The sequence below is a fragment of the Felis catus genome, chromosome B1, assembly GCF_018350175.1.
Source record: "Felis catus isolate Fca126 chromosome B1, F.catus_Fca126_mat1.0, whole genome shotgun sequence".
Classification (NCBI taxonomy): domain Eukaryota; kingdom Metazoa; phylum Chordata; class Mammalia; order Carnivora; family Felidae; genus Felis; species Felis catus.
The window spans coordinates 196,922,802-196,943,275 of record NC_058371.1 but is presented as its reverse complement, the minus strand read 5'-3'; the positions used below and the strand labels follow the sequence as shown (position 1 = coordinate 196,943,275).

General features: G+C 37.3%; 1 long non-coding RNA gene across 1 annotated transcript; it reads right to left on the bottom strand.

Annotated features, from left to right (window-relative positions):
- Positions 1 to 1,916: 1,916 nt before the first annotated feature.
- LOC111560058 lies at positions 1,917 to 20,105 on the bottom strand. Its single transcript, XR_002741539.2, has 2 exons — positions 19,914 to 20,105; positions 1,917 to 2,318 (listed from the first exon to the last, which is right to left on the bottom strand). It is a non-coding gene; the product is annotated as an uncharacterized LOC111560058 (long non-coding RNA).
- Positions 20,106 to 20,474: the final 369 nt, after the last annotated feature.

Sequence of the window (20,474 nt, the reverse complement as noted above, 5' to 3'; positions counted from 1 at the left end):
ACTATTTCCTGAATTCGTATATGCTCCATTCTCTAAGGTCCTAGAAATTTCTTTTGGAAAGCAAATTGGGACAGAATCAGATTGGACAGTAATATAAAAAAGATAATACCTAAAAGACACAAGAGGAAGGACTGTCAAGAGAGTAATTCTAATGAATAGAGACAGAAGGTATGTGTGGAAGGGGTATAGAATAAAGAAGGCTCTCATTAATGCATTTTAAAATTTAAATACTTCACTATTACAGCAAGGATATAGTGATTATCAGTAAAGGAATGGCTATAACTAGACACAAAAAAGAAAAAAAAAAGGCACCCTGCTCAGATTTTATAGGCAGGTTTCAGCAAAATATCCAGAGTTGATTTCAAGCTAACATGAACTGTCCCAGAGAACTGGTAAACGGGTCATCCCCCTAATTTATTTCGTGAGACTGAGATACTCCTGGCATCAATCAGGCACAGACAGATGATAAATAGAAATTATGTGGCAATTTCACTTATGAACGGAGATATACACATCTTAAACAAAATATTAGCAGATCGCAATTTGGTGTTTTTCTCAGCCCACTGCCCATCGGGAAATAAATTCTTCACTCCCATCACAGAACTTAGATATGCACATCTGGGCTGTTGGATAAATTTGCAGAACTTCACCTTCATTTACCCAGGAGCTTGGAAACTTGAATCTGGACCCCTATTAACCTGAGCTGACAGGCGGGAATTATGCAAACCTAAGTAAAGGGTTTAGATGTTGGGCAACCAACAAAATGCCAGATTTCTACTACATAGCCCTTCATCTTTTGACCGCTGAGACTTTCTTTTTCTTCTAGGTCTAAGGGTGTAGTTTGGAGAAGAGAAAGACGTTCTCAGATTCCTCTTTAGAATCCGGCCTCAGCAGCAACAGGCTCAAAGCCCAGAGGTTCTTGAGATGGATGGTAATTCCTCTGCAGGAAGCATTTGGAAATGTGTGAAGACTTGTTTCAATCCATCGTGAGAACTTACTAGAATTTGACAGCAGGAGAAAACTAAGTGAAAGGACCCTCAGTGCACGGAACAAAGATGTGGAAAAAAATGTCCTACTTTATGCCCATCCTGCCTTGAGGAATTGTTGGACCTCACCATCCGTGAGGGGGCATCTGTCAGTGCAGCTGGTGCCACACTCAACAAGGGGGCCCAGAGCCAGGCCAACCGGGCCCCTGGGGGATGTCAGGGACACACTTTATCTGCACCGGACAAGATGAAGGGAGAAGAGATTGAAAATATTCCCACTACAGAGACAAATGTGGACCTGGAATCTTGTCTATTGCAGTTAAATTTCTCCTGAATTGCAGTTAAAATTCTCCTAAGGGGCCCTTAGAGGGTAGACTAGGCCTCAGTCTAGAAGAAGGCCCAGTGTCTGACCCATCCCCCTGTGTTGGGGGAAGTCTTACCCTTAGCTGAACTTGTAAGCGACTGCATTTTCTGTTATTTTTAATGATATTTCCTGTGCGTGTGTTAACACAATACTCTCTAGGTATTATGTAGCTAGGAAGATTTTATTTCATACAGTTTCTTTGCATGCTGGGCTGATATGTGCTGTCTAACAGTAATAGTCATTGTGCTTACAATTGTGGCCAATTTTAATGACCATATTATTGGCTCCAAACAATATACATAGATATATGTGTATATATATATATATATATATATATATATATCTTAATATATATATATATATATACATATACATATATATATATGAGTGTGTGTGTGTATTAAACATAAATATAAACTCTCTTGAATATGTATGATCCTTATTCTTAGCATTTAAGGCTTTTCATGATATTGTTTATGGGACTGTAAAGTAACTACAATTCGTAGTTATAACTTTCAGTGCTCTTTTCCCTCTAGATGTAATAAAAAAGTCATAACAATAATAACTAATGTTTGCATTGTGCTTGATGCTTTATGGAACATTTTCAAATCTTACACACCAATGAAGTAGGCATTACTAATAATGCCACTGCAGTTCAGAAAAAGAGCCCTAGGGAATATTTACTTTTTATCCATTGACTATCTCTAAACTGGAAGAGAAAACACAATAAAAGCCCCACGTAGTTACGTTAGAAACCTTGCGATTTCTCTCCTCCCCGTTTACACAGTCACTTGTTGGAGAACAGGAGTCCAGTGTGAGATGACAACATTGAACCTGAAACAGCATGAATAGGTACAAAAACCGTCAAAGGGCAGCAGTGGACGCATTAATATGTGCAGTGGCCATTCTCCGATGTTCGATGGTTTTCTGAGCTGCTGGTGACTTGAACAGCACTTAGGAAGAACAGGCTGGAAGAAAACACAATAGCTATGTTGACCTAACTTCCAATAAAGGGATTTTCAGAATCCTTCAAGAAAGGCTGCAGTAGATGATGGGCATAAAATTAAATATTGTTCTGATAAAGGCAACACACGAGTTGTGGCTTTTCCCGATCTAAGGGGCATATCTGGAATCTCTTTGTTTTTATTTTTTTTTAATTTTATTAAAAATTTTTTTTGTGTTTCTTATTTTTTATATTTGAGAGAGAGACAGAGAGTGAGGAGGGGAGGGACAGAGAGACAAGAGACAGAATCCGAAGCAGGCTCCAGGCTCTGAGCTGTCCACATAGAGCCCAATGTGGGGCTTGAACTCACAAACCGTGAGATCATGACCTGAGCTGAGGTCAGACGCTTAACCGACTGAGCCCCCCAGGCGTGGAATCTCTTAATGCTTAGATCTGGTCTAGTTTGCATCACCAATGGTTGACATTCTCAATGGGTTTATTATATGTTTAAATGGTGGCCTTCTCTACAGAGTTTCTATGTGTAAAACATTAGTATTAAAAAAAAAAAAGGTCAGCCATATGTGATTCATCACTGTTTAGCGCTTATGTTTATTCGTGTCAACATTCTTTAGATACCAAGCAATTTTTATGCCTTTGATCCTAAAATAATCATTGAGGCAATTTTATACATAATATTATTTATACATATACTATACTATACTATACTATACTATACCATACTATACTATAATATAATATTATATATACATATATACATAATATTACATATATATACACATATGTATGTACATATATATGTGTATATATATATAATAGCAGTTATACATTAGTTCCTTCATTCCTTATGTTATATATATATACACATATATATATAATTTATTATTATTATTATTATTACTCTCACTTAAGCATATCATTGAGCCTAGTGGCAGTTAACTGTCTGCCTAATATAACTCAGTTTGTAAGGAGGAAAGCTGGGCTTCAACCCCACCTCTTTGAGTCCATATCTGAGATTTGCAGAATTATTGGTGTTGTCTATTTTCAACATATCAGGATTTGGTCACAATACAAGGTAACCCATCTGCAACCTTTCTTGTCAGTTTTCCTTTGCATCCTAAATACACTGCTTCCAGAAGTGCAGAGCCCTTCCCTGCCACCCCCTCCTCTAACCTTGGTCATACTGTCCTGTGCCAATGACTTAACTCCCTCTGCTTCTAGCCCTGGCCTGTGTGGCTGGCTGATATTGTCCATCTGTGTGGCTGGGTGATAGTGCAGTTGTTAATTTTCAGAAAATCCCTAAGTGTCATGTCTTGCCTTCTCAGGTTTGGAGAAAACAAAACAAAGCAAACAAAGAATTTTGCTCTAGTACGACATAGGAGTCCATTCTCAGTTCCTTAACGGATGGTAATCATGAAATAAATCTTACTTTGAAAAGTTTCCTCATCTTATAAAATATAGGTTTGGGTCCAAACAAATCATAAATATCATTCCTGGGGAATATTGGAGAAAGGGCTTAGGTATATAAATATCTTAAAACTACAAAGAGAGGGCTAAGTCAATTTCAGAATTTTCTCAATTGTAGGATCTTCTCCCCTAATTTCTTTTTAAAACTTTTTTTTTAAATTTTTGAGAGAGGGAGAATGAGCAGGGGAGGGGGGACAGAGAGAGGGAGAGAGAGAATCCAAAGCAGGCTCTGCGTTGACAGCGAGAACCCAATGTGGGGCTCAAACTCACTAACCATGGGATCATGACCTGAGCCCTAAGTCAGGCGCTCAACCAACTCAACCACCCAGGTGCCCCCCCCCTCGATTTCTTTCTAATAAGTTATCTCCTGTTAAGTCTCAACAAAGGCTAACTGAATGCATATAGACAAATGTAACCAGACATCAACAACTGCAGAAACAAAGAGTAAAATCATCCCCCTAACTAACTTGTCCCTCGATCCCATTATAATGGTATGACTTTCATATTGCATTCATGTATCATAATCACATTTTCTGATAGTCAACACTTTCCTATTTTAGATGATGAATTTAGATGTGTTATAAAATCATTACATCACAGAGTTCTATAAAGAGACCTTGACTTCCAGGAGCGTTATCTCATAAATGAGTTCCTGATGCACTGAACTAGATATGAAAGGTCTCCCGTGGCGGTAATGGTTTATAGTATGCAATGTGCTTTCTGAAATCAGGACTGGCCTAGCAAATCAGTCAGATATGATAATCCCCCTGTGCATAAATTGAAAGCGTCGAAGAATAAAGACGCACGGAGTATATTCAGCATGACAAACCTCAGGAGCCGAGAAGTGGCTTCTGAAACATGCCTGTACTTTTTTTTGCAAACAGCGGAACTCCAAAGCATCTACATTTCTGGGCATATGGTGAACGCTTATGAGAAGGTGGTAACACTCCACCTGCTGCTCCAGAGTGAGTTACGGAGTCTGTGTTCTGTGCCACACAATGTGCAAAGCACAGCACGGATCCCTAGGAGCGTCTGTGGTCCTGGGTCGTGTGCCTGTGTGGCACACGTCCTCTCACAGGCGCTGCGACACGAGCACCCTGTACTCCATCCTGTGCGTGTGTTCGTCAGCTCAAAGCTCCAAGGGAAGAGGAGGAGACTGAGAAGTCAGGGTGGGTGAAAGTGTGGGGACTGGAAGCTGAGAAGCCACATAGAGACTCTTGTAATAGTGAAGGTGAGATACATTGTCTTGACAGAATCAGTGGTAGTGGGTTTGAAACGTTTGAAAGTGAGTTTGAAACTGAATCAGTTTTAGATGATAACGCAACATACTTTCTGTCAGATAAACTATGGGCAATTAATGGAAACATGCACTTTAGTACAATTTTCATAAGAAGGAAGGAACTATCGTAAAGGGGAGTTTGTGGCAAAGCAAAGCTGGTTTGAGATTCTTGACCGGAGGCGCTTGAGGGACAGAGGAGGTGAGAACTATGTGAGCAGAAGGGTGTCTCCCCTGGAGGGTGCCGGTCAGAAGTGTTAGGATCCCTCTCTCTCCTGCACTCCCCTTCCACTCTCTTTCCAAGTCAGGATTTTCTCCAATCAGCCACGTTCCTGGAATGGGTAATAAATTCTCCCTCTCCCACCCTAGACTGAGGTATGGTGCTTGGAAATTAAACACGTGAAATAGAATGCTTCAGAAGGATGGCCATGGTTGTATGTAAATTCTGTGTAGAGCCATCCTGGCTTAAAGAGTTGTCCCAATGTAATTATTAACACCCACCTTCTTTCTCTTTCACAAATGTCCTGAGTTGGTCATCTTTGCCATTATCATTATCATCATCATTATCATTTTAATGATCTTGGGTACCTTACATGGTCTCTATTAGCTTAAGAGCGTGTTCACTGGCATCATCTACCTTGATCCTTACAACCTTGTGGTGAGGTGGTGGCAGAATTTGCCCCCATTTTCCAATAAAAGTGGGCTTATATGGCATTTCAACAGCTGATCATCGCATTGGATCTTTGGTGTCAAAGCAGGGCTTGAGTCTGTTTTCTGAGTGTATGTCTAAGTGAGTTTTTCCAACTATATCACATTGTTTTCCTAACTTGATAATCTCATAACTTTTTGACTTTATGATTGATGGGGAAAAAAATCCAAAAAAAAAAAAAAACCAAACCAATGGGAGATTACCTGGCAATGCAAGGCAAATACTAACAGGAACATCTAAAAGGCCTGCCCTTAATTCACAAATCACATGTCTGTGCCCAGATGTTTCCTTTTGCTTACCCTGCCCTCTTCCTTCTTATCGCCCGAAAGGCTGAAGTCAGCAAACTGTCTTAGGGCAATAGGAAATCAAAAAAAAAAAATTCAAAGAGGTGTCAAAGTTAAAAGGAAATCCTATGACAGGGAACAAATTGTCTAGCAAAGAAACAAAACTTTGAGTTGGCACTGAACGACCTTACAAACACGTATCTGTGTTTCTTGCCCAGTTTGTGCAGCGTAATGGCTAACGTTCCCTCATTTACCTTGTACACTGTCCAACAGGGTCACTGACAAGTCAGAGGGAATCTGGTGCTCTCATCAGTTCTTCAGATTCTGAACTGCGAACCTTCTCTATGTGAACACCCATGTTCTCTCAGATGAAACTATGCTCCTTAATGGCACATTTAGAGAGACATCCACCTTGGTTGCCCCAAAGAAGTCTCTGGATTTCATCTCATGTTGAACTGGGAAAATCCAAGACCAATCTCTTCCTTCGAAAGGCCGAGAGCTATTTGACATTAAACATAAGATTCGTTTTCATTAGTCTCAGTTTCCTTATCTAGGGCTTGACAACCTTACAGTGTTTCGGTTTTGCTGTCCATATTTTCTCTTTTGTAACCACTCAACTAGGCCATTGTAGCTGAAAAAGAACCATAGGTCAGATTTAAGTGACATGAAGGTGGCTGTGTTCTAGTAAAACTTTAAAAAAAACAGGCGGCAGGCTGGATTTGGTCGATGGGCCATCAATTGTCCGCCATTTTCAGGGCAAAGTATTATCTGCTTCACAAGGTTGTTCTGAGAATTTCATTTGAGGATGCGTGAAGTGCTTGATGGAAGGTCTGGTACAAAAAATTTATTTCTTCTTCTCTTCCAACTCACACCAATTCTCTTTCCACGAGCATGGTAGGGAAGGGGTGGGGACTGGCTGGCACTTCCTATCTGCAGCAAGTCTTTTTGTTTAATTTTAACATTATTTGTGAGAAAAGGGTAGGGGATTGAATATACTGAGTCATTGATCCAAGAAACTTATGGACAAATTTGAGCTCCATTCAGTGTCATTTTCCCACACATTTATTCCTTTAAAAATGTTACTTAAGAACAGCCCTTTCAGTGAAATTCACAATACATATATAAAGAAGCGTGTGGTTTGGGCCAAAGGTCCAGGTAACAGCTGTGGGTCTTTGTTTGAATAACAATAATAATGAAGAATCAGCCTCGTAGGCATCTATTATTTTAAGCTTGACCTCTTGTGCCTGCATTTCATGTCCTTCCTCGCCGGCCTCCAAAGCAGTCACTAGACCTGCCCCTTCGTTTCTCTGAATTGGTGTATTTGTCTTTAGAGATTTTCCCCTTGACCCCCGTTTTTCAATTACTTTTTAAATACTCCTGCATATCTCAGTTTTGTGTGCCTGTTTTTTTTTCCCCAAGTACCTGTAGGGTATTAATGCAAAAGACAAATTACTTTAAATGCACTAAAAATACAGTAAATTGGAATAAAAGCACACTAAGTTTGCAGTCAAATGTCCCCAGTTCAAGGTCCGACTGTATTGCTGATTGTTTAAATGACATTGAACAGACCCCTTTCACAGGGTAAGTCTCGGGCTTTTCATCTGTGAGTCAGGATAGGAACTGTTATTCTTCCCACTTTTCTAGCTTTCTTGTGTGAATAAGTGCACAGCAGCTATGAAAACAAGATACCGTGAAATTGCTGGTAACTTTGTTCTGCATTATAACCATTAATAACGTCACAATAATGGTTGTAATTTAAATAACACTTATTATGAGCTAGAAAGTATACAAGTGTTGTTCATAGATTAGCTGATTAATCATTAATCTTCATAACATTGTGTGAGGTAATTATATTTCTTTCCATATTACAGATGGAAAAAAAATTAAGAAGTCTAGAGATGAGGTAATATGCCCAAATCTCATAGTAAATGAGTGAGCTAGGGTGGAAGCTGGAATATTGGACCCCAAAGTTCTTCCTCTTAACCAAAGTGGAACTTGAAGTGAACACAAAAGTTTACATCTCCTTTCTCAGACCAGAGAAGACCTAGGATTTCTGTGTTTGCCTCACACATTTTAAAGTTTACATCTAAAAATAAGGCCCCGAAGGACAGTTTTCCCTTTTTTGGTCACATTTCATTCTAAAAAAATTAACTCAGCATACACAGATAATTTACAAAGAGGTATTTTCAAAGATCACCATGACACGATCCAGACCACAGTTTCTACAAACAACCTTATCCAAAATAGTTATAACAAGCAAAAAAAAAAAAAAAAAAGTAAAAATATGGGAAAATAAAATCCAAGGGCTAGAGCTAATATTAACAGAGAAATACAGAGGAGGAGAGAGAGATAAAGCCTTTCACACAAAGAATAAAGAATTTTTGTCCTTTGGGGATATTTATAAATTATTTGAAGACTAAACTATAAAGTAAGCCTCTTTTATTTTCTAAAAATAAAAATTCCATGGATCATGTCCAATAAGCACAATGAAAATTGAATTAGGAATGAAAAGAAAACTAATATATATTATGTAAAAATCTAACAAGATAAAGGCAAAATTACAAAAGAAATTGCAAACGATGTTGATTAGAATCACAATGAAGATGGCATAGCAAATCTGCAGTGTGCAGTTAAAATGGTATCAAAGAACAAGTGTGGGTGTTTAAATGTACAGAAGAAGAAGAAGAAGAAGAAGAAGAAGAAGAAGAAGAAGCAGCAGGAGGAGGACGAGGAGGAGGACGAGGAGGAGGAGGAGGAGAGGAAGAGGAAGAAGGAGAAGGAGAGGAAGAAGAAGAAGAAGAAGAAGAAGAAGAAGAAGAAGAAGGAGGAGGAGGACGAGGAGAGGAAGAGGAAGAAGGAGAAGGAGAGGAAGAAGAAGAAGAAGAAGAAGAAGAAGAAGAAGGAGGAGGAGGATGAGGAGGAGGACGAGGAGAGGAAGAGGAAGAAGGAGAAGGAGAGGAAAAAGAAGAAGGAGAAGAAGAAGAGGAAGAAGAAGAAGAAGAAGAAGAAGAAGAAGAAGAAGAAGAAGAAGAAGGAGAAGGAGGAGAAGAAGAGGAAGAGGAAGAAGAAGGAGGAGGAGGAGGAGGAGGAGGAGGAGGAGAAGGAGAAGAAGGAGACGAAGAAGGTGGTAGAGGAGGAGGGAGAGGGGGAGGAGAAGAAGGAGGGGGAGGAAGAGAAGAATGAGGAGGAACAGTAGGAGGGGGAGGGGGAGGAGGAGGAGGGGGAGAGGAAGAGGAGCAGCAGGGAAAGAAAGAAGAGGAGGGGCAGGAGGAGAGAGAAGAGAGAAGGGGTGGGGGGAGAGAAAGAGATAGGACTCAGAGCTCCTCGTAGGTATGGGAGAATAGTCCTTCCACAGACACAGTGGAAAGTAGGAAAGGATGTAAGTCCTAGGGGTCACATTTTATGTTTGGCGATCAGTAGTTGAGGCAGCTTCCCAACGTTCCAAGGGGCAAACTGGCTTTATTTCTGGGCACACTGCTGAGGGTTCCAGGAAGGTAGGAGTTAGGAGTGAGGTTATTGGATGTAATGTTCGGAGGCATTAACTGACTTTCTCAAAAGCGTGTGGCTCTTGTCAGGGTTAGTGTTTAAATATGACTTTCTGATCTTCCAATGAACTTTAACATATTTTAATGCTTCTCTCAAAAAGCATAAATATGTAAGTGAAAATATACATATATACATTATTTTGATAATGCATCCCTTAAACATGTCCATGAGCAAATATACACGGATAATCAAGCAAAGTGTTTTTCATTTTCTTTTAAGAGTGTGGATATTTTTCTGCAGTCTTCACTTGACTCTTTGCAGAGATACTCATAAAGAATCTAGGAGGTGAAGTGAAACATAGAAGACAACTGAAATTGACAGGAAGTAAACAAATATACATTAGCTTTTAAGGTGTTCTTACTAGCAATGTGCCTTTCTGACTCTTCAATTGCTTAAAGAGTTGCACTTACTGCTATTGTAGAAGGGGCCAGGGTACTGAGTTACAGTCGAAAACACCCCAGGAAATGAGGAAACTTTGTCCTTTGAGTTCCTGTTGTACTTTATAAAAATACAGAGTTTGATAACACATCCTTTTGCTTGGCCTGGTCACCCCAAGTCCTTCTTTTTCCGTGAAGTGAAGGCACATTATAAACATCATCCTATAATGATCCTCTGAGTCTCCAGACAGACCACCTCCTCATTTTCAAGACAAAGGTCTGGATATTTAAAGAAACATGACAAAAGAAAGGTTTTGGTCAGGGGCGCCTGGGTGGCTCAGTCAGTTAAGCCTCTGACTCTTCATTTGGGCCCAGATCATGATCTCATAGTTTGTAGGTTTGAGTCCTGTGTGGAGCTTGGCTGGGCACTGACATTATGGAGCCTGCTTGGGATTCTCTCTCCCTCTCCCTCTGTCCTCACCCAGAATATATATATATATATATATATATATATATATATATATTAAATACATATATAATATAATAATATATATAATATATTATTATATTATATATTTAAAGACAGGTTTTGTCAGTCCAGCAGTCCTATTGTATTTCCTAAAGGTTTAATTCAGTACATTTTCTAACTTTGAAAAACTGGAGAAGGGATAGCATTTTGCCCACCCTCCTGTTTTTTTTTCATATCATTGAGGTATAAGTACATAAAAATGTTTATAAAGACAAAAAAGATACTCAAAACAGTGGAGGGTAGAAGAACATGGGGAGAGTCCACAGAGAAAATGAACTAAGTTTGGGTGGTTTCTGGGTTGAGGGTCAACCCTTTTCCCAAGACCACAGTTCAGCCAGAAATAAACTAGGGCACATTCAGAAGGGGATCGAGAACCCATAAGCTAAGGCCTGGTTGGAATCCCATACTTTTATACACTGTCACCTCCCTGTCATTGTTTAAGGTTCTTGGACAAGCTCTCCCATGGACACTGGGGGCCTTCTCTCTACTAGTTGGTGGGTCGTAAGGGCTTTGGAATTAGATTGCACAGAACAACAGAGGGAACCACCAGACACGGGCTCTGGCCACCAGTGAATTAAGAATCACCTCGACAGGCGGGTGTTCTGAACACTTATCTCAAACAAGGGCACTTACATTTTTTTTTATATTTATTTATTTTGAGAGAGAACGAGCAAGCAGGGAAGGGACAGAGAGAGAGGGAAAGAGAGAATCCCAAGCAGACTCCGTGCTTGATCTCACGAACCATGAGATCATGACCTGAGCCGAAGTGGGACGCTGAACCAACGGAGCTACACAGGTGCCCCAAGAATTTTGTCTGGTCTTTAGCAGTAGCTCAAAACTGGCATTCTCCTTCTGTATTTTTACCTTTCCTAAATGTGACATAGTTGATTTCCCGACGAGCATCATGGATTCAGAGGAAGACCAGATTGGTTTAATAACAGAAAAGAAAGACTAGCGCAGTACTTGACAGAATAGGTCGTCAGGATCATTCTTTTCTATACCATTCTGGGACCGTCCCTGACCACTGCATTGCCTGAGTCTTTGGAGTTCTTAATTTTAATTCCCGGACCCTTTGAATCCTCACTTCAGCAGTATTCGTTTCAATTTTTGATGACTTTGCAAATATCCTTTGATTTCTGGATCTGTGTGAATACTTTTTGGCATAATGGTATCGTCTGAAAACTACATTGTAAATGCCTAACACTTCCATCTATCACGGCGTGCATTGCTGGGCACAAATTCTGAGTCATTAAGCAAGTAATTGTCCTGCTAGACTTATGTTACACTTAACGTTTGTTCTGGGTCCTTTAGGCACATCTCAACTTAATATGTTAAATTGCAAATAATCTCCCATCCTCTTAAAGGATGAAAAATATTCAAATATATATATGAGCAGCTTTGCAAGGGGAAATGCGGACGGTTACAAAAATGCCTGGTTTAGAGCAGAGACCCTGTTTCTGCAGTTGATGTGGATTCTCTGAAATGAATCCCCATTGTCAAAAGCGATCAGCAGTTTTTGTTGGTAACGTCCGCGTGAAAATTTGGCATCTACATATTTTTCTAGTTAAAGAAATAATCCTAGCGCACTAATTTACTCTAATGACATAGACATCATTTGGCTTCACAGAAAAGAAAACAAACAAAAAAAAATGAGCTAAGGTCCATTTCCTATTTATGGGATGTAATATACAGAATTCAGTTCTAGTGTTCACTGAAGTTTAAGAAAAGAATTTAAACAAATGTAAAGCACGAGGACACTGTCACAAAGGCTCTTTGCCCTGAAAGGAAATTTGAATTTAATTACAAATAATATCTATAAGGCTTTTCTGTAAACATTTAGAAAAGCACTCAGCCTTGCTGCCTTCTCTTCTATAACACTTCTACATCTTATTTTTATCTTATTATTGTTTAAACCAACCCTTTCGCAGTTATTTCTGTATCAATCTTTCTCTTCCACTAGAAAGATGTTTAGGACAGCAAACATATCACTTTTGTTTCTATATCCCTAGGATCCAGTCTAATGGCTTTCAAGCATTGTGTGGATATTATATGCGTGTTGAATTAATTGAATTGCTTTTTCCTTCCTACAGTTGGAGATTACCTCACTTCCCTCAGATACTGATTGTACTTTTTTTTTCCTCTGCAGATCTCAAAGCACTTCATTTCAGTAACCACAAAGACAGTGTTTGATCATGTAGTACGTATTGTTCTTTAGCTCTTTTATAAGTGACTCAGTTGATTGATTCACTCATTCACTCACTAATTAATTCATCTATGAATCAGATATTCCAGAGTTTTAATTTTTAAATTTTTTAATTTTTTTTAATTTGTATTTATTTTTGAGAGGTAGAGAGAGAGAGAGAGAGAGAGAGAGAGAGAGAGAGAGTGCAATGGGGGAGGAGCAGAGAGGGAGGGAGACACAGAATTCGAGGCAGGCTTCAGGCTTTGAGCTGTCAGCACAGAGCCCAATGCAGGGCTCGAACTCACCAAATGTGAGATCATTACCTGAGCCGAAGTCTGACACTTAAGCAATGGAGTCACCTAGGCACCCCTAGAGTATTCATTTTTTATAAGAACAGAAGATGCATCAGGTATATAACTTGATTTCCAGAAACTCCTACTCCAGTGCTAAGTATAGACATTAGTTGTATAATTTCTGGCCAAGTTACTTAATACCCTTTGTCTCACTTTCCACTCATATCAAATGGAAATCCAACAACATGTTGTATTTGTGGTACAGATTAAATAAGTTCTATAGGTAAAGTGTAGCCACAGAATATATACTGTAACTGTTAGTGTTATATTAACTGACCAATAAAACCATGCCAACCTGCCTGATCACATACTTCATGACCAGAGAGAAAAAGATTTAACAGGAGTGAGTTAAGAAAATTTTTCTGTTTTCTGAAGCTCATAAAGGAGATTTTTTTTCCTCTTATGATCAGAAAATAATTCCAAATGTAAAAAGAAAACCATATAGAGCATGGTGATGTATTTAAGCTCAATTATGAAGAATGAATGAATGAATGAATGAATGAAAGTTTACTCTCTTGTTCAATACAGGAAGTTATAGTGTAGTCTAAAATATTAATAAAGTAGGTAATAGATGAGTAAGGAGTGATAAATGCTCAGAAGAAAAATAGAGAGAGTAGTAAGGTATATGAAACATTGGGGCAGGGGTATTAAATTTTAGATAGGATATACAAGGATGACTTAGGAGAAAAACAATATTTTAAGAGACCTGGAAGATGTTGGGAAGGAACTAGATAGATCTGGGGAGAAAGAACATTTAGGCAGTTGGAACAGAGAACATGGGAGCCTTGAAGTAGAATCTTGGCAACGATCTCTCTTACAGCAAAAATCAATAAATGTTACTATCTATTTTTCTACAGCAATGTTTTGAATTTAACTCAGTAGTCTCCAAAGTTTTACTGATCATACCCAATGATCACATGTAGATCATTTATCCCAAACTATTTGTATTACATATTTTCTTTACTTGTTTAAAAGTTATATAAATGTACTATTATACCAATACGTATGTATGATATAAAATAAAAGCAAAACAAAATTGAAATAATAAGGATGAGAAAACAAATATATAAATGGAAATTCCAATATTGTCTTCTAAACTCAGAAATATCTGGGTGCCTGGGTGGCTCCGTCGGTTAAGCATCTGACTTCAGCTCAGGTCATGATCTCACCATTCGTGAGTTCAAGCCCCATGTCCGGCTCTATGCTGACAGCTTGGAGCCTGGAGCCTGCTTCTGATCCTGTGTCTCCCTCTCTCTCTGCCCCTCCTCTGCTCACAGTCTGTCTCTGTCTCTGTCTCTGTCTCTCAAAAATAAACATTTTTTTAAAGAATATCTCCTTATACACTCTTAAATGCCAAATTGTAGCCCAGTGGATGTAGTTACAATGTGTCACCACCTTTATCTTTTTCTAACTTTTTATTTGTAAAACTGTCATTGCACATGTTTCTTTCATGTTTTTGAGATGAATTGTCAGAAGTGGGGTGATTTAAAAATGTTACCATCAACTCCCCAGGATAAAATTTGATTTCATTCCTTTACTCATCCTCCTCTGAAATGTCAAACACAACCCTATATAAAGAGTGAGTCTTACCTTCAAATCGGAATTTGTGAATTAGACTATTTAACACATCAAACATTCCTTTTGCTTACTGAAAGGCCATGTGCCTGAGAGAACTAGGTGAATTTTACAGAAGGGACTTCTTGCTTTTTCTTTACGATCAAGAGCAATCAGATTAGATTAAGAATTGATATTTCTCTAGCAAGATTGCTTGATGGCATGTATTTTGACCTGTCATGTTTCTAGTAGGAAGATAAAATATGAAGGAGTCAAATTTTGCCCAATACCACCTTTTGAGTCAGGAATGAACCCAAATCTGTGGGTAGCCAGTCTGTGTTTTGACCCTTTTCCAAATTGATAGTTTTATAAAAGACATTATCTTCAGAAAGCCAGTAGGATTTAAAGAAATAACTTTATGGAATAATGACTGCCCTGAAAAGAAATGATCTCTCTTTTTTAAATATTTATTTACTTTTGAGAGACAGAGAGAGAGAGAGAATGGAAGAGAATCAGAGAGAAAGGGAGACAGAGAGTCTGAAGCAGGCTCCGCACTGAGAGTACAGATGTGGGACTTGAACTCACAGACCATGAGAATCTGAGCCAAAATCAAGAGCCAGATGCTCAACTGATGCCACCCAGGCTCCCCAGTGGTTTCTGTTTTTAAATATTTGCAAAATGTTGTCACAGAAAAGCACAAAAGGCCCCAGAGGAGAGCCTCCTAAAGACCTTCCCAGTGAGGACAAGTGTTTCAGGGAGGATTTCCTTGGAGACCCTCTTGTCGCCCACATTATAACGGAGCCACAACTATAAGCTCACTCCCCCAAGTAATCTAATCTTATTTAATCAGATTGGGGGGAATTCACCAAAAAAGTGAAACATGAATGATTTTGTGTTCTCAAAAGTTGCATAAAAATGTCAGAACCATCTTTCCCTTTCATAACTGACAGAAAGGAGGCTAACAATGTCTGATTGCTACCCTACAGCTGACTCCATTTCAACTATAAATTCCTTTAAAATCAAACCAAAATTGAGAGGAAAAAGGTATTATTCACACTTAGAGATGAGAAAACTGAAGCCAAAAAATTAAGTACATTGTACTCAGAGTCACTTAACGACTTTGTGGTTTCGTGGTTTCATATCCACCCCCCAAATATTCAAATAGATATGCCCACCCTTCTTTTCCTTAACTATAATTGCTGCTTTTTAATTTGACACTTTTACTTAAAATTCTTTATTCTTCCTGATAATAATTTTTTAGAAACTGGCTGCAAAATAAAGTCTCCACGTCTTTCAAATGACGTATGTCTCCCAAACTTAACGGGTCACTACCAAACGTGATTTGCTAGAGAAACAACTCAAAAACAAAAGACGAAGATAGCATTTTGCTACCTAAATCATATTTTGGAGTCTTTTACTTTCACTAGTATCTAGTAAGAGAGCTCGTTAGAGTAGCCCAGTTGACATAATGAGATATAATTATCCTTCCCAATTGTTCATTTAAAATTGTAATTGCAACTCAAATTACTGTACAATTTAAAAAGAAGCATAACACATAATTGTCATCTTTCAACATGTATATATTATAAAGTAGCAATGTTTTTCTTATGTGTATTTTTTGCCCTAAAATTCTCTTGTCATCCAAATAACACTTTTTTTGTGTGTGTATGTTTTATGCTTTTGATAACATATGGCCTGCATTCAGCTTGATAACCACTCTCCAAAAAGCCACCATAAACGTCTGTGCAAACAAAATCAACATATTCTGGTGCTTTAACATGTTAGTTTACAGATACAGTTTATTCAGCATATATTGGTTGCTTAGGCCAGACAGATAAATTATTTACCTATAAGATTCCTTTTCTTATCCTATATTTGGGAGAGGTTTTACACCTAGGATGTATGTTTTCAAGTAACTGATTCTGGATTTGCTTGTCAGGAATTTCACGCATTGGCAAGGTCTACAAAAAGATGATGGGGTTAGAAGCTTCAAAATACAATAGTGAATAATGTATTGAGTTCAGAGAAAACAAAGGGCTTTCCAACGAATGGCCCATATAGTCAATAAGGTAACTGCATTAGTTGGCTAGAACTGCTGTGACAAAGTGTTACACAGTGAGTGACTTAAACCATGGAAATTCATTGTCTCACAGTTCTGGGGGCTAGAAGTCCAAGGTTAAGATGTTGACAAGGCTGGTTCCTTATGAGATCTCTGAGGAACAATCTACATGCCTCTCTTGTAGTTTCTGGTGCTTTTCTGGTAATCTTTGGTATACAGAAGTATCACTCTGACCTCTGTCTTTATCTTCACATGGTGTTTTCCCTATGTGTGTGTCTCTGTGTCCAAATATCCCCTTCTAATAAGGACCCCAGTCACATGAGATTAAGAGCCCATCCATGGCTCATATTGGGTTAAATCTTCATCTTAATTAGCTACAATTTCTATGACACAATTTCCAAATAAGGGCACATGCTGAAGAACTGGAAGTTAGGACTTGAACAATGAATTGCAGAGGGAACACAATTTCAATCTGTAAGATTAACTTACTGCTTTAGTGTATGGATAGCACTTTCAGGAATACAATATAACAGGGGGAACATCTTTGTTTTCAAGGTTATATTGAGTCCAAAAAGAACATAATTTGATATTTAATTCACTAGTTTTGAACTTTTCTTCTCTTTTAATGGACACCATTATGGCTATAAGTCTCCCTCAAAATACTGCTTTGGCTGTGTTTCAAAATTTTATTCTAACGTATTTCCTTTAGTTTTCCATTATAAACATTCTCTAAGTTTCTTTTTTAAATGGCACCTCAGCTATTTAGAAGAATGTGGTACTGTTATTATTGGTTATCAGAGATCATAATCCATAAGATAGATTTTGGAATTTGTTGACAGTTGCTTTCTGACAAATACGTTAATCACATTTTGTTATTGTTTTATGGATGATTAAAATAATTTATATCCATCAGGTATATACCATTCCTCAGTTGCACCAACTCTCGTGCACAATGTTCTACATTTGACAATTATATCAAAGTTATTAAATATTTTGTTAAAATCTTCTGTTTTACTTTTTTAAAAGATTTTTTCCCAAATGAAATCAATTTCTCCTAGAATGATCCCCGCCTTTCGAAATGGTCTGAAAGATAGTTTAATTCACCACATGGCAGAAAAGAACCATCTAAAAAACTCAATATTACATATTAATTGTAAGAGAAATGGCTCATATAGAAGTCAGGAGTTGATGAACTTTTTGCCAATTTTATATTTAAAAAAAATTCAGAAGACATTAGAGAATAATGATTTCAACAGTATATCCTTCACCTCAAGTGATAAAGTTTTAGTATCAAAATGTTTTTTTCAGAATAACTTGAAAAATGTAGGCACTATGATATTTCACCACTGAATCTCATTAAATGAGCTAAAAAATAGCAATTGTACAATATCACTGAATATACAGTAGGGTTGCCAGATAAAATACATAATACCCCAACTAAATTGAATTTCAGATAAACAACAAATAACTATTTGATATTACTATGTCCCAAATATTGAGTGGTACATCCTTATACTAAAATACTATTCATTGTTTTATGAAATTCAAGTTTAACTAGATGTCCTGTAGTTTAATTTTCTAAATCAAGGAACCCTATCATACCCTCTGTATTCAGGTTGCCACAGCTCACAATATCTCTTACAGATGTTTTTATCTTTCTAATTTCTGGATCTAACTAAGGTTCACATATAACATCTGATTGTCATGTCTTTGAGGTTCTTTTAATATATAAATTAATTCTAGAATTCAATTTAGATATTTTGTATTGCTTTTTTTATAATGACTTTTTTTAAAGACTTAAGGACAATCACCTTATAGACTATTCCACAGTCTGAATGTCTATGATTTTTCTTTTTTGATTACATTCAAGTTAAACACTTTTGCGGGACTAATTCATAGGTGATATTTTAAATTTCTTATTGAATCATGTCAGGAGACACATGATGTTAGTTGGCTCCATTCTAAATATATTTTAAATTTCTTATTGAATCATGTCAGGAGACACATGATGTTAGTTGGTCTTGATTTTAATATCTCACTTAAGGTAAATTTGTTGATTTTTTGTTGTTGTTGTTTATTTGTTTTATCTTTCAATTACTGAAAATTGTATTAAAATTTCCCACTATTATTGTATAATTATCAATTTCTTTTTGTAGAAAGATCATTTGTATTATTTTAACCCATATTTAATATATATATATATATATATTATAATTATACAAAACTTAATATTTTTTTATTTTTCTAAATATTTTTATTTTTTTATTTTTCTAAATATTTTTACTCTTACTAATATGGCTATTTCATCATTCCGCTGGCTAGTATATAACAGGCATCTTCTCCAATTGTTAGATTTTCTACCTGCCTCTTTTAGAAAGTTAGTTTCACTATTATAGAATTTTAATGTGAAAGTTACTTTATCTCCCAATTGAATATAATTACTCACCATCTATTGTTTCTTCCACCAGTCTAAATGCTTCCCCACCTCCTCATCTATCTATCTATCTATCTATCTATCTATCTATTATCTATGTATTGATTTTTATTTTGGAGGATCACTCTTTTCTTTCTATTTATTTTAGAATCTTTTTCTCTTCTTCCTCTCTTCCTTCTCTTTCCCTCTTCTTCTTTTACATCTGTGGATGTATTACATCCATGCCCTTTAAGTGATATACCTTAAGATATTTTTACATTATTCTGACATTTCAGTTTTGTGTGTTGGATGGCCAATCAGATATCTAGTATGCCATACCTATGTAAATGAAAGTTTCTCTTTTTTTTTTCTTTGTTTTTGTATCTAATTTTATTTCTGCTCTTTTTTGTCCTCTTTTTTCCTTTTTAGTAGTTGTGTACCTGTACTATGCTTGTTCGTTTTTTGTTATATTTTCTTGGGTTGAGTTTTGTTCTTTCTGGACTGCTTATTTGAGTGAGTGTTGACAGGGAGGAACAGGGAAGCTTTCTCATCTCATAGGAGAAGAACTATTCCAGGGGATTTCTTTAAGGTACAGGGTTTTAAGAATGTGAAAGGGTCTTCATTTCCTTTTTTCCTTTTCTTTTTTTTTTTCCTTTCCAAGAGTTGATTTAGATTCAAGTTAGATAATATATTGTTTAATAGTGGTTTTAGGAGTAGATTTCAGTGGCTCATCACTTACGTGGAACACCCAGTGCTCACCCCAACAAGTGCCCTCCTTAATGCCCAGCCCATCCCCCCCACCTCCAGCACTCCTCAGTTTGTTCTCTATAATTAAGAGTCTCTTATGGTTTACCTCCCTCTCTGAATCTTGATTTCTTTAAGCTGATAACATTAGTCATTCTCCAGGGCTTCTTACAACTTGCAGGTTATTCTCCAACTTCATTTAAATTCTAAAAATACGAAGGTGTGCATTTCCTTATTCATCTTATATTCTCAGTTAGCCCTTTATTCCCTACTGCTTTATGACATCAAAGAACATTCAGGAAGCTTCCAAAGCACACTTCCTCCCTTTATCCCAGTCTTGCTTCAAAATGATATTTGGTGTTGCCCCTGGCTTGTGCTTTGCATTCTCTCAGCATTACCTCAGGGTAGAAAAGACCTTTTTCACTATGTCTGATGGCACATGGAAGGAAACATAGGAGTGGGTAAGAAAAGTCCCTTCTCCTCAGATGTCCAGGTTGTTTGAGTTGGAATATGGAGGGACGACTTCCTTTAAATTAAGATTTGTAAGAATTGATCTTATTTTGATGAAGCAGAACATTTTGGTAACATGACATGAATAAAATACCTATTGTATATTGAATCTTCTGCATAATTTATTCTACTTAATTCTCAGAATAACTCTTTAAGACCA